The 12,639-nt window shown below is 45.0% G+C and overlaps 1 pseudogene; it reads right to left on the minus strand.

Annotated features, from left to right (window-relative positions):
* Positions 1-387: 387 nt before the first annotated feature.
* LOC112070318 (thrombospondin-2-like) overlaps positions 388-12,639 on the minus strand; it is a 51,864-nt pseudogene continuing 39,612 nt past the window's right edge.

The raw sequence follows: 12,639 nt of genomic DNA on the forward strand, positions 1-12,639 counted from the left end.
TAGAGTTTTGGACTAGTAACTGAAAGATTGCAAGATCAAATCCCCRAGCTGACAAGGTTAAAATSTGTMATTCTGCCCCTGAACAAGGCAGTTAACCCACTGTTCCTAGGCCRTCATTGAAAATAAGAATTTGTTCTAAACTGACACACCTAGTTGAATAAAGGTTAAATTAAAAAAATTGCTTTGAAATGATTGTATCCATATTTCTCTTTGCATACGATAGATTCAAATAGAGAGACTATATATTTGATCTTCACTTGACAACATTTAAAGGATCTGATGTATTAATTAACCAATCAATCAGTTTAATGTTAAATATAAATCTACTTCCATTTTATGACATATTTATAACAATCCATCATTTCCATTATCACAATGAAGAAGACATGGTGTACAAACAATTTATTTAGGAAATAAGATAATGTCTTTTAAGTGGAACACATACATGACGAGTCGTCCACAACTATCACAACTAATAATGGTAAATTTAGCAACAAATTAATACCTTTTTTTTTTCTTTCTTTTTTTTTTTACATTTGTGCATTGCAATATCCCTCACAAAATATAACAAAGCTAGTTAGTAACAACGAAAACTAAATTTGACAACAATTAATGCTATGCAGACTGATGACAACTTGAAAGCTATWCATTGCAAATATCCTTGATACATATAATTCAACCAAAAGTTACAAGAAACATTTTTACTTGATTTTTTAATAGATTCTACAATGGTTAAATGTTTGAATAGATTAATCTGGTTAAATGTTTCACTCATTCAAAACAGAAAGTTCTCTTCTCATGACCACCTGTTTCCACGTTAACACGTGAGCGACACATTTACATTGACATAAAGTCAAGTGTTTTCATTGTGTCCCATCTGAAATGCCCCCTGTCACACCAGGCATACACACTCAAACCTCAGMCCGTCAGCTGTCGTGGTCAAGGATGTTGTGAACCGTTAACATAATAATCATTGTTGCTCTCTCACACATACTACTACTACAACTAACCCCAAACATGACATTTGCCCTTACATCAATGTAGCACTCTTACATCAACACTTAAGGCTATGTTCCAATGTCCATACTAGCATACTACTTAGAATGCATGCACAATGTATTGCTTGATTCTATGGAAGTGGGATGCTAGAGGGGTATTGGAATAGAGTTTTACAACCAACCCAAACTACTACAACTGCTCCTCTTGAAACCACTGCATTGTTTTGAGTGACGATAGGGCCTCTCTTGGGGAATTAGTGAACATATGAATCAAGTAATACATGACATAACACTGCATAGTGCACAAAGTTTGTGATAGTCTATTTTATCTTGATGTTTGAGACATTTTGATGTTGATATCCAACGATTTTTCTGTTGTACTTCAATTGTGAAATTTCGTCAGTGTAAACAAATAAATAAATTATTTACAATCTCTAACAAACAAAACAAACAAGACATAAACTCACGATAATAATTTACAGAAGAAATTATAGTACAAACTTAGTATAAACATCCCAAAGTACTTTAAAATGCTATAAAACAGTCTCAAGGTCAACCTTCTCAGAGTTTGACAAACATTTTAAATGGGTAACTGAAGACCCTTAGTTCAGGATGGCATAAGAAACAATACAAAATATAACTTTGTTTTAAGTCAGCAACATACATCAGTGTGCTTTGGTATCAATTAAGAGTTTGGCAGATATTTGGCAGTTAATATTACATGTGATCACATTTTTCACTGTATGGCTGAAACTGCTGAGGTCARTACAGAGACCTTTAGTTGCTGGGCGACCTAGACACCATTACTGTACCAAGTTGCTCTCTATTCCAGCAAGAATATCAATATTTATCGAGTAACAATCATTTTATATTTACTTTTGTTAATGTAAAGCTGTAGAAAGTTAGGAGAAAAGCACAAAAGTGGTTGTTCAAAGAATCCCTATAATATGTTGTCAACATCAGTTACAGTTTTTTTTCAYCGCCCAGGCCTATTTCATTTGTCCACTTGTCATCTGTTTTCACTTCTCAAGGAAATGTCTTTTCACATAAGGCACTCAGAAAAACTGTAAAGGGCCATGGCTGCCCCTTCAATGGAAAGTTAGAGCCAAAAAGACTTTGGAGGGGCGAAGTTGAAGCTACATTTCTTTGCTTGAAATGACGAGCGACTCAGCAATAGGCTGGTGAACAGGTTATGAGGTTAAATGTCTTTAAGCCATTTGAAGTTTTCACATCCAACGCTGTTCAGTTATCTAGATAAAAAAKAAGAAAAAGTATGATTATTTATAACAACAAAGCTAAGGAATAACAGCATATCCAGAGTCATACAGTATGTAGATTAAGTCTATATACAGTATACAGCTGTATACCTATACAGTGTGGCAGTATGGTTCTGGGAATGTAGAACACTGAATACAGCACAAGGTGGAGCATTGGTGGTATCATTCCGTAAAGCAAGACAACAACTATTTCGTTTTGACAGTGAACAAGCAGTATTCTCATATTTGTGATCAAAAGGTAGCGGCGCTACGCTGAATCACATCTTTAAGATAACCACAGACTATGGGTATGCTTTCGCAGTAAAAGCCTTTTTGAAATCCTGACATATAGGCGGCTGATTAACAAGAATATTCATCCTTTAAGCCAATGTATAAACACTTGTATTTTTTGTCTTGAATTTTTTTGTATGTAATATTTCTTGTGTTTTGAATTTGGTGCGTACTACACCCACACACCACACAACACCACACACACACACACATGCACAATATCATCCAACCACCACCCACACACCACACACGCGACATCGCTTCGTCACCACCAACACACACAACACACACACACACACCCACACAGACAAACACACGGAGATGGCCATTGACACACTAGCCACACGCAACACACACACGTGCAGCCTCGCAGAGTGCTCTAACAACCACACACTCGCGAGGTATCACGATTCCTCCAACACAAACCAGTCCTTCCACTACACATACACCAGACGCCTCTCTTCTGCAAGCAATCACTACCACAGACGCTCCCTCAACACACCCAGACTCCTCACACAATAGAGCTCCAACAACAACGCAGACACCCTCACACACCACGCAATTTAGACTAGCCGCCTATCCACATCGCGCGCAGCCAATGATCAAATCGCCCTACAACCACAAGGTGAACATGTCATAGCCGCGAGACCCAATCTCCATCAGATACACAACAATAGCAGAAGCTGAGACCTCTCCCATCCGACAACACAAGCACACTTCCTACTCGACAACACAAGAAGCGCTACGTGCCTCGACACCATATAACACCACAACACAAAGACCTCCCACAAACACAACCACCCCAGACCTCCCATCACACACACCAGACCCTCCCCCCCAATCTGCAGTGTCACACCAACACACACAACACACACACACCCACACACACACATACACACACACACACACACACACACACACAACACACACACACACACACACACACACACACACACCACACACCACACACACACACACACACACACACACACATAGTCTAAGTGTCTGAGTCATTGGAACCAAAGCGAAGGTGACAACCCAGAAGAAACAAAAGCATGACTGAGATGTTTTGCATTATTTATCTAACAAGCCGTATTGTGACCTTTCACATTCTTTATTGTCTTACATGACCAGCACAAAAAATACAGTGGACCTTCTTCTTATGATTGTTACCTGATGGACAACACAGTTGGAAACTCCAGCTCATCTGAGTATTGGAAAAGATTTAGAAGGTTTTAACAGCACTTTCCCCCCTTCAACTGCATTTTGTCTCCCAAAAAGGAGAGATCTCTCACCAACCAACCATTCAACACAGCACAAACAGATCTGKGACCAAGCTACAATGGTGCTGCTAGCTACAGGACTCACCTCTGCACTCGTATTTGAGATCGGAGAAGAAGACCAGTTCCTGGGAGAACACAAACAGGCCTAACCGTCCTCCAGCAAACGTCTTGTCGTACACTGGTCCTGAGTCTGCCAAGATCTGYTTCCCTTCATAAACCACAACCCTRCAAAACGCAACAAGACAATACATGAATGATTGAAAATGATCGCTTGGTGTGCTGAAGACTTAGATAAAACACACTGTGGACAAAACACCCTGGATAACAGTTTAGCCTATTGTATATAATTTGTTCTTCTATTATACAAAGAATCTTCAGACTGTTACTGAGGAAAGCGTGATGGGTGTGATCGACTGGATTCGATCCCAGGTCTTCTACATGCCACAAGACTGTTTTAGCCCACTGAGCTAAAGCCTAGGCATTAGGCTGGACTTGCTCACCTGATGAAACCAGTCTTGGGTCTGTGGATGAGGTGCCACCTGTAGGCTGTGTAATCCTTCCAGCCAATGTTTTTGGGATCGTGCCAAAGAGTGCGCACCTGTGGACAACAGAGAARGAGAAAAATGAATTACTAAAGAGCTATGATCTATGATTACTTTATACATTTGATTGATTGACTGAAAKATTRCTCAATAGAGGGTATGACCACACCAGAGACAATGTATGATATGTTGGCTTATATGACTTAGCTGTGTCGTGTCAGGGTGAGTGGCCACTTTGGATGACTTAGCTGTGTCAGGGTGAGTAGCCACTTTGGATGACTTAGCTGTGTCAGGGTGAGTAGCCACTTTGGATGACTTAGCTGTGGTTCAGGGTGAGTACTACTTTGGGATGACCTTAGCTGTGTCAGGGTGCTTAGCACACTTTGGATGATTAGCTTGTCAGGGTGAACGTAGCCAACTTGGATACTTAGCTGTGTCAGGTGAGTAGCCACTTTGGATGACTTAGGCTGTTCAGGGTTGAGATTAGCTGCACTTTGGATGATTAGCTGTGTCAGGGTGAGTAGCCACTTTGTGATGATTCAGCTGTTCAGGGTGAGTTACTTGTTATGACTTGCATGGTCTTCGTACCTTGGATGAACTTAGCGTGTAGTGTCCAGGGTGAGTAGGCTACTTTGGATGACTTAGCTGTGTCAGGGTGAGTAGCCACTTTGGATGACTTAGCTGTGTCAGGGTGAGTAGCTCACTTTGGGATGACTTAGCTTGTGTCAGGGTGAGGTAGGCTAGCTCTTTGGATGACTTAGCTGTGTCAGGGTGGAGTAGCCACTTTGGATGACTTAGCTGTGTCAGGGTGAGTAGCCACTTTGGATGACTTAGTGTGTCAGGGTGGAGTGGCCACTTTGGATGACTTAGCTGTTCGTCAGGGTGAGTGGTCCACTTTGGATGACTTAGCTGTGTCAGGGTGAGTAGCCACTTTGGATGACTTAGCTGTGTCAGGGGAGTAGCCACTTTGGATGACTTAGCTGTGTCAGGGTGAGTAGCTACTTTGGATGACTTAGCTGTGTCAGGGTGAGTGCCACTTTGGAATGACTTAGCTGTGTCAGGGTGAGTGGCCACTTTGGATGACTTAGCTGTGTCAGGGTGAGTAGCCTTGGATGACTTAGCTGTGTCAGGGTGAGTAGCCACTTTGGATGACTTAGCTGTGTCAGGGTGAGTGGCCACTTTGGATGACTTAGCTGTGTCAGGGTGAGTAGCCACTTTGGATGACTTAGCTGTGTCAGGGTGAGTAGCCACTTTGGATGACTTAGCTGTGTCAGGGTGAGTGGCCACTTTGGATGACTTTAGCTGTGTCAGGTGAGTAGCCACTTTGGATGACTTAGCTGTGTCAGGGTGAGTAGCTACTTTGGATGACTTAGCTGTGTCAGGGTGAGTGGCCACTTTGATGCATTAGCTGTTCAGGTGAGTGCCACTTGGATGACTTAGCTGTGTCAGGGTGAGTAGCTACTTTGGATGACTTAGCTGTGTCAAGGGGTGAGTAGCCACTTTGGATGACTTAGCTGTGTTCAGGGTGAGTAGGCACTTTGGATGACTTAGCTGTGTCAGGGTGATGCTACTGTTGGATGCTTAGCGTGTCAGGGTGAGTAGCCATTTGGATGACTTAGCTGTTTCAGGGTGAGTGGCCACTTTGGATGACTTAGCTGTGTCAGGGTGAGTAGCCACTTTGGATGACTTAGCTGTGTCAGGGTGAGTAGCCACTTTGGATGACTTAGCTGTGTCAGGGTGAGTAGCACTTTGGATGACTTAGCTGTGTCAGGGTGAGTGGCCATTTGGATGACTGTAGCTGTGTCAGGGTGAGTAGCCACTTTGGATGACTTAGCTGTGTCAGGTGAGTAGCCACTTTGGATGACTTAGCTGTGTCAGGGTGAGTAGCCACTTTGGATGACTTAGCTGTGTCAGGGTGAGTGGCCACTTTGATGACTTAGCTGTCAGGGTGAGTAGCCATTTGGATGACTTAGCTGTGTCAGGGTGAGTAGCCACTTTGATGACTTAGCTGTGTCAGGGTGAGTGGCCACTTTGGATGACTTAGCTGTGTCAGGGTGAGTAGCCACTTTGGATGACTTAGCTGTGTCAGGGTGAGTGGCCACTTGGATGACTTAGCTTGTTCAGGGTGAGTAGCTACTTGGATGACTTAGCTGTGTCAGGGTGAGTGGCCACTTATGGATGACTTAGCTGTGTCAGGGTGAGTAGCTACTTTGGATGACTTAGCTGTGTCAGGGTGAGTGGCCACTTTGCGATGACTTAGCTGTGTCAGGGTGAGTAGCTACTTTGGATGACTTAGCTGTGTCAGGGTGAGTGGCCACTTTGGATGACTTAGCTGTGTCAGGGTGATAGCCATTTGGATGACTTAGCTGTGCAGGGTGAGTGGCCACTTTGGATGACTTAGCTGTGTCAGGGTGAGTAGCCACTTTGGGATGACTTAGCTGTGTCAGGGTGAGTAGCCACTTTGGATGACTTAGCTGTGTCAGGGGAGTGGCCCACTTTGGATGACTTAGCTGTGTCAGGGTGAGTAGCCACTTTGGTGACTTAGCTGTGTCAGGGTGAGTGGCACTTTGGATGACTTAGCTGTGTTCAGGGTGAGTAGCTACTTTGGATGGAATCTTGATCTTACGCAAACCTGATCTTTAGTGTTGCCTGTGTCCACAGGCGTTTCTCAGGTTCTCCCCTGTGCCTGTGGTTGAATTGACCACCTTCAGGGAGACACCAAGATACCAAAGGCCTTGGAGGTTTGTCTTCCCAGTAGGTCTGAGTGATCTGCTTCAATCACACGTAGAAGCGGCCGCTCGACTGGTAAAGCCGAACACGAAACCAGCGTAGTCGTCATCCCGGTCCGTGTCTACATAGAACGTACCGCTGAGTCCACCGCGTTGAACTCATCAAAGCCTAGAATGGTAGGACAGAACTGTGAATACTAAGATGGATGGTGGAAAACATGGAATACTAAGGATGGATGGTGGGACAGAACATGTTGAATGCTACGGATGGATGGTGGGACAGAACATGTGAAAACTAAGGATGGATGGTGGGACAGAAACATGTGAATACTAAGGATGGATGGTGGGACAGAACATGTGAAAACTATGGATGGATGGTGGGACAGAACATGTGAAAACTAAGGATGGATGGTGGACAGAACATGTGAATTCTAAGGATGGATGGTGGGAACAGAACATGTGAATCTAAGGATGGTTGGTTATTAAAAATAAAAAATTCATCAGGGATTCAGAATAAAATCCACATAATGTACACTACATGGCCAAAAGAATGTGACACCTGCTCGTCGAACATCTCATTCCAAAATCATGGGCATTATAAATGACGTTGGTCCCCACCTTTGCTGCTATAACAGCCTCCACTCTTCTGGGAAGGCTTTCCGCTATATGTTGGAACATGCCGCAGGGACTTGCTTTGATTAAGCCTGAATCTCAGTCGGCGTTCTAATTAATCCCAAAGGTGTTGGATGGGGTTGAGGTCAGGGTTACGTGCAGGCAAACAGTTATTGTGCTGACGTTGCTTCCAGCGGCAGTTTGGAACTTGGTAGTGAGTGTTGCAACCAAGGACAGACGATTCACGTGCTTCGCGCTTCAGCCACTCTGCGTCTCGTTCTGTGAGCTTATGTGACCAACCACTTCGCGGCTGAAGAACGTTGTATCTTCCTAGATATTGTCCACTTACAATAACAGCACTTTACAGTTAGACGCGGGGCGGCTCTAGTAGGGCAGAACTTTGACTAACTGATTTGTTAGAAAGGTGGCATCTTATAACGGTGCCACGTTGAAAGTAACTGAGCTCAGTAAGGCTATTCTACTGCCAATGTTYGTCTATGGAGATTGCACGGCTGTGTGCTTGATTTTATACATCTGTCAGCAACAGGTATGGCTGAAATAGCAGAATCCACTAATTTGAAGGGGTGTCCASATACTTTCATGTACACTATATATACAAAAGTATCTGAGGTAAGGTTGTCCTGCTCTACTCACCCACTGTGATGCAAGGTCAGAGTTGACAGTCTGCACATTTCTAAACCGTAGTGAATTAAATCTCTAATTTATCTCTAATAATTATATATTTTACGGCAGTATAGGGACTACATATTGAGGTTATGACCYACTCACCAACAGCGATGCCWGGGTCAGAGTTGACRGTCTGTACCAGCTCCTTGCCCTGATGCCTAACCACCCAGTTAGGGTCGATCTGCGTGGTTCCCTTKGGGTCCAGGTGCACCATCTGAAACTTCCGGAAGTTTGTGACGCTGACGGCGTTGTTCTCAGGACACACGTCAAGGAWGTCCGGGATGTTGTCGTTGTCRAAGTCGTCTTTGCAGGCGTCTCCTCTACCGTCGCCTGTTGATAGAAGAACAGAAGATGTTGGGTTAAAATACAAAGTCCTAGTGTGACAACTTTGACAAAGACTATGGTCGTAACGAGGTCTGCTTTTTAAATGAATAACAGAGCACCATGAATTCCTAATACAATGTTGCAGTGCATCTTCGGTTGTTGCTCTCCTATTCCCTTTTAATGGAAGCTTTATTTATTTATTATTAGGATCCCCATTAGTTTACTTTTATTTATTTACTTATTCTTAGGAATCCCATTAGTTTACTTTATTTATTTAGGATCCCATTAGTTTACTTTTATTTATTTATTATTAGGGATCCCCATTAGTTTACTTTTATTTATTATTATTAGGATCCCAATTAGTTTACTTTTATTTATTTAGGATCCCCATTAGTTTACTTTTATTTATTTTTATTATTGATCCCCATATAGTTTTACTTTTTAATTTATTTATTATTAGGATCCCATTAGTTTACTTTTATTTATTTAGGATCCCCATTAGTTTTTGCAGAAGACAGTTATCCTCCTGGCGTGCACGATGAGTGAAAACGATCCATGCTAACCTGTAATTTCTTTCAAATTTCATAACTTCTGTGAATACAGTAGACTACTATATATAACTCTCATTAGCTCCACACTATCAGTAATGTTGCAAAATTCCCACCCCAGGGAAGGCAGATGTTTCACTCAGTCCACTAAGTTTTTCATTAAAAAAACGGAACAGAAAATAACGCAATTCTTTCCCAAGAATTTTAGCTTTTAATACCGTATGTCCGCAAAGTCCAATAAGGAGTCTCACCATCTCTGCATGCCATGAAAACTGCCATTGATACGTGTAACTGTCTTAGAGCAATAGTTAGAAATAGACTCAGGACATAATACAGAGTGAAGGGAAGTGGCCAGCGGAGATTAAAGCATGTGCTATGGTGAAGTAGCTGCATTTTTCCCATTTCTCCTCTACTCTTTTGTTATTGGCAACAGGGGGCTGACTTGATTCTATCAAATAAACACCTTGTGAAGAGGATGAAGGGATCTTGGCACACTGCTTTCTTCGCCTCTCTCTTTTTTCCTCTCACTCTTCTCCCTCTGTCTTTCTCCTCCTCTCCCTCCTATTTTCCATATCTCTCTCATCCCCTCCTGCCTCCCTCCTCTCCCTCTCCCCCCTCTCCACTATAGGCTATTTAGCTAGTTAAAGTCACGAACAATTTCCAGGTATACCCTGCACTGAATGAACTGAAAATTGGGCACTTTGTGGATAATTTCGAGAGCAAATCGAGCCCAAGTGCCCTTTGGAATAAAACTGTCCTGGCTGCAGGGTGGCTAGCTGGCTTATGATACCCTCATGGGTTCCAGCTCCGCACGATGAAGTCATACGCTATGAAATCATAACCTGACCAACGAAATACTTCCTTTTTATTAACTCTTTCCTGTCTGACCCACCACCATACTTGCACAATAAAACTGTCGGAAGCATTCAACAACAGTTACGGAGATTGCGAATACTACTTTAACCTCTAACCATATTCACTATACACGCTGCCTTTTTATAGAGAGAGAGGGGAAATAGAACATGGCATATTAACTGTTAAAATATGGATGAAACGGAGGGATAAGGAATAAGACTCATGTGTGTTTTATGGTGCACAGTGCTGGATCAGGTGCGGTTAGGGTTCCTACGGTGCAGGGTTAGGGACCTCAGGTCAGGGTAGGGTTCCACGGTGGCAGGTAGGGTTCAAGGTAGGGTTTCCAGGTGCGGTAGGGTACGGTGCAGGTTGTTCCAGGGTCAGGGTTAGGCGATTCCATCGTGTGCAGTGGTTATGGGATCCAGGTGAAAGGTTCCTTCAGTGCTCTCCCGGGGCAGGGTTAGGAGTTCCAGGTGCAAGGTTGGGATCCAGCCAGTCAGGGTTGGGATCTCCACGTGCAGGGTAGGCCCAACGTAGGGCTCTTAGATCCAGGTCAGGGTTCCGAGTTCAGGTGGCCGGGTTAGGGATCCCAGGGCCGGGTTCAGTTGGCAGGGTTAGGGTTCCTAGGTGTTCAGGGTTAGGGTCCAGGTGCAGGGTTAGGGTTCCCAGGTCCTGGTTTTAGGGTTCACGGTGCAGGTGGCCGGCAGGGTTGGCGGTAGTTTCCACGGTGCAGGTTTAGGGATCCCTGCAGGGTGGGTCGAGGGGTTAGGGTTCTCCAGGCAGGTTAGCGTCCCCGGTGGTGGGTTCACGGTGCAGGTTTAGGGATCCAGGTTGGTCCAGTGCGTTAGGGTTTCCAGGTGCACGGGTTAGGATCCCAGGTGCGGCAGTTGCAGGAGGGTCAGGTAGGGTAGTCTCCAGGTGCAGGGTTAGGGTTCCCAGTGCTGGCAGGTTAGGGATCTCCCGTGCAGGGTTAGGATTCCCAGGGTGCAGGTTAGGGAGTTCCAGGTGCAAAGGTTTAGGGATCTCCCGAGGTGCAGGGTTAGGGCAGTCCGTTAGGCCAGGTGCAAGGGTTAGGTCCAGGTGGCAGGTTTAGGTGGATCCAGGGTGCAGGGTTAGGTCTCCTAGCGGTGACGGGTTAGGGATCCAGGTGGCACGGTTTTAGGGGTTCCCAGGTGCACGGTTAGGAGTTCCCAGGCGCAGGGTTTAGGGATTCCAGGCGGTTTAGGGACCCCAGGAGGGTTAGTGAGGAGTTCCAGGTTTCAGTTAGGGTTAGGTGCAGGGTTAGGATTCCAGGTGGGTGGTTCAGGTGCAGGTAGTTCCAGGTGCAGGGTTTAGGGATCGCCAGGTGCAGGGTTTAATCCGTTGCAGGGTTCCCCGGTTGCCAGGTTAGGCCGAAGTGCAAGTTTAGGGTCCCAGGTGCGGTTAGGTTCAGGGGGTTGGACTGGAGTCAGGTGCGGTAGGGTCCGGTCCGTTTAGGGTTCCCAGGTCAGGGTTAGGGTTCCCAAGTGCAGGTTAGGGATCCCAGGTGCAGGGTTAAGGGTTCCAGGTGCAGGGTATCAGAGGGAGTTCCCCAGGTGCAGCGTTAGGGTTCATGGCAGGGTTGGTCAGGTTATCCCAGTTGCAGGGTTAGGTTCCCAGGTGCAGGGGTTAGGGTTCCCAGGTGCAGGGTTGGCACAGGGAGTTGGTCAGGTGCAGGGTTAGGACCGCCAGTGAGTTCCCAAGTGCAGGGTTAGGGTCGCAGGTTGGCAGGGTTTAGGGTTCCCCAGGTGGCAGGGTTAGGGTTCCCAGGTGACAGGGATTAGGTGAGGCCCAGTCCAGGTGGCAGGGTTAGGGATCCAGGTCAGGGTTGGATCCAGGTGGGTTAGCCCGGGGAAGTTTGTTCCAGGTCGTTACGGGTTCCCAGTGCAGTACCAGGGTTGCCAGTTCCAGGCGGTTAGGGTTAGTCAGGGTTTAGGGTTTCCATCGGGTTTGCGAAAGGGTTAGGGTTCCAAGTGCATGAGGTAAAGGACCAGGTGCAAGTTAGGTTATCAGTGCTTTTGTTGTTATGGTGATCGGGCAGGGAAGGCCTGCAACCAAGGGAGTAATTCTGTATCAACAAGCAGCAGTCTGGTGATTAATAGAATAGTAATTACAGTCATACTATATAGGGCTCTTAACAGAGTCGTACCCTAGTGGCTACTAATTCATAGACAGCTACCGTTCACATGCAACTGTTCACCACGTCGAGGTGTGGAGGGTATTATCATGCTGATCACGTGTTTGGGGTGGTGTGGTGCGTGCGTTGCGCAGGTACAGTGGGGGAGTAAACAAGTATTTGAATACACTGCCGATTTTGCAGGTTTGGCCTACTTACAAAAGCATGTAGAGGTCTGTATTTTTTATCTATAGGCTACACTTCAACTGTGAGAGACGGAATCTAAAACAAAATCCAGAAAATCACATGTTATGATTTTTAAGATAATTAATTTGCATTTTATTGGCATGAAATAAGTAATTTGCATCACTAGCTACCAA

The sequence above is a fragment of the Salvelinus sp. IW2-2015 genome, unplaced genomic scaffold (genome assembly GCF_002910315.2).
Source record: "Salvelinus sp. IW2-2015 unplaced genomic scaffold, ASM291031v2 Un_scaffold1287, whole genome shotgun sequence".
NCBI lineage: Eukaryota > Metazoa > Chordata > Actinopteri > Salmoniformes > Salmonidae > Salvelinus > Salvelinus sp. IW2-2015.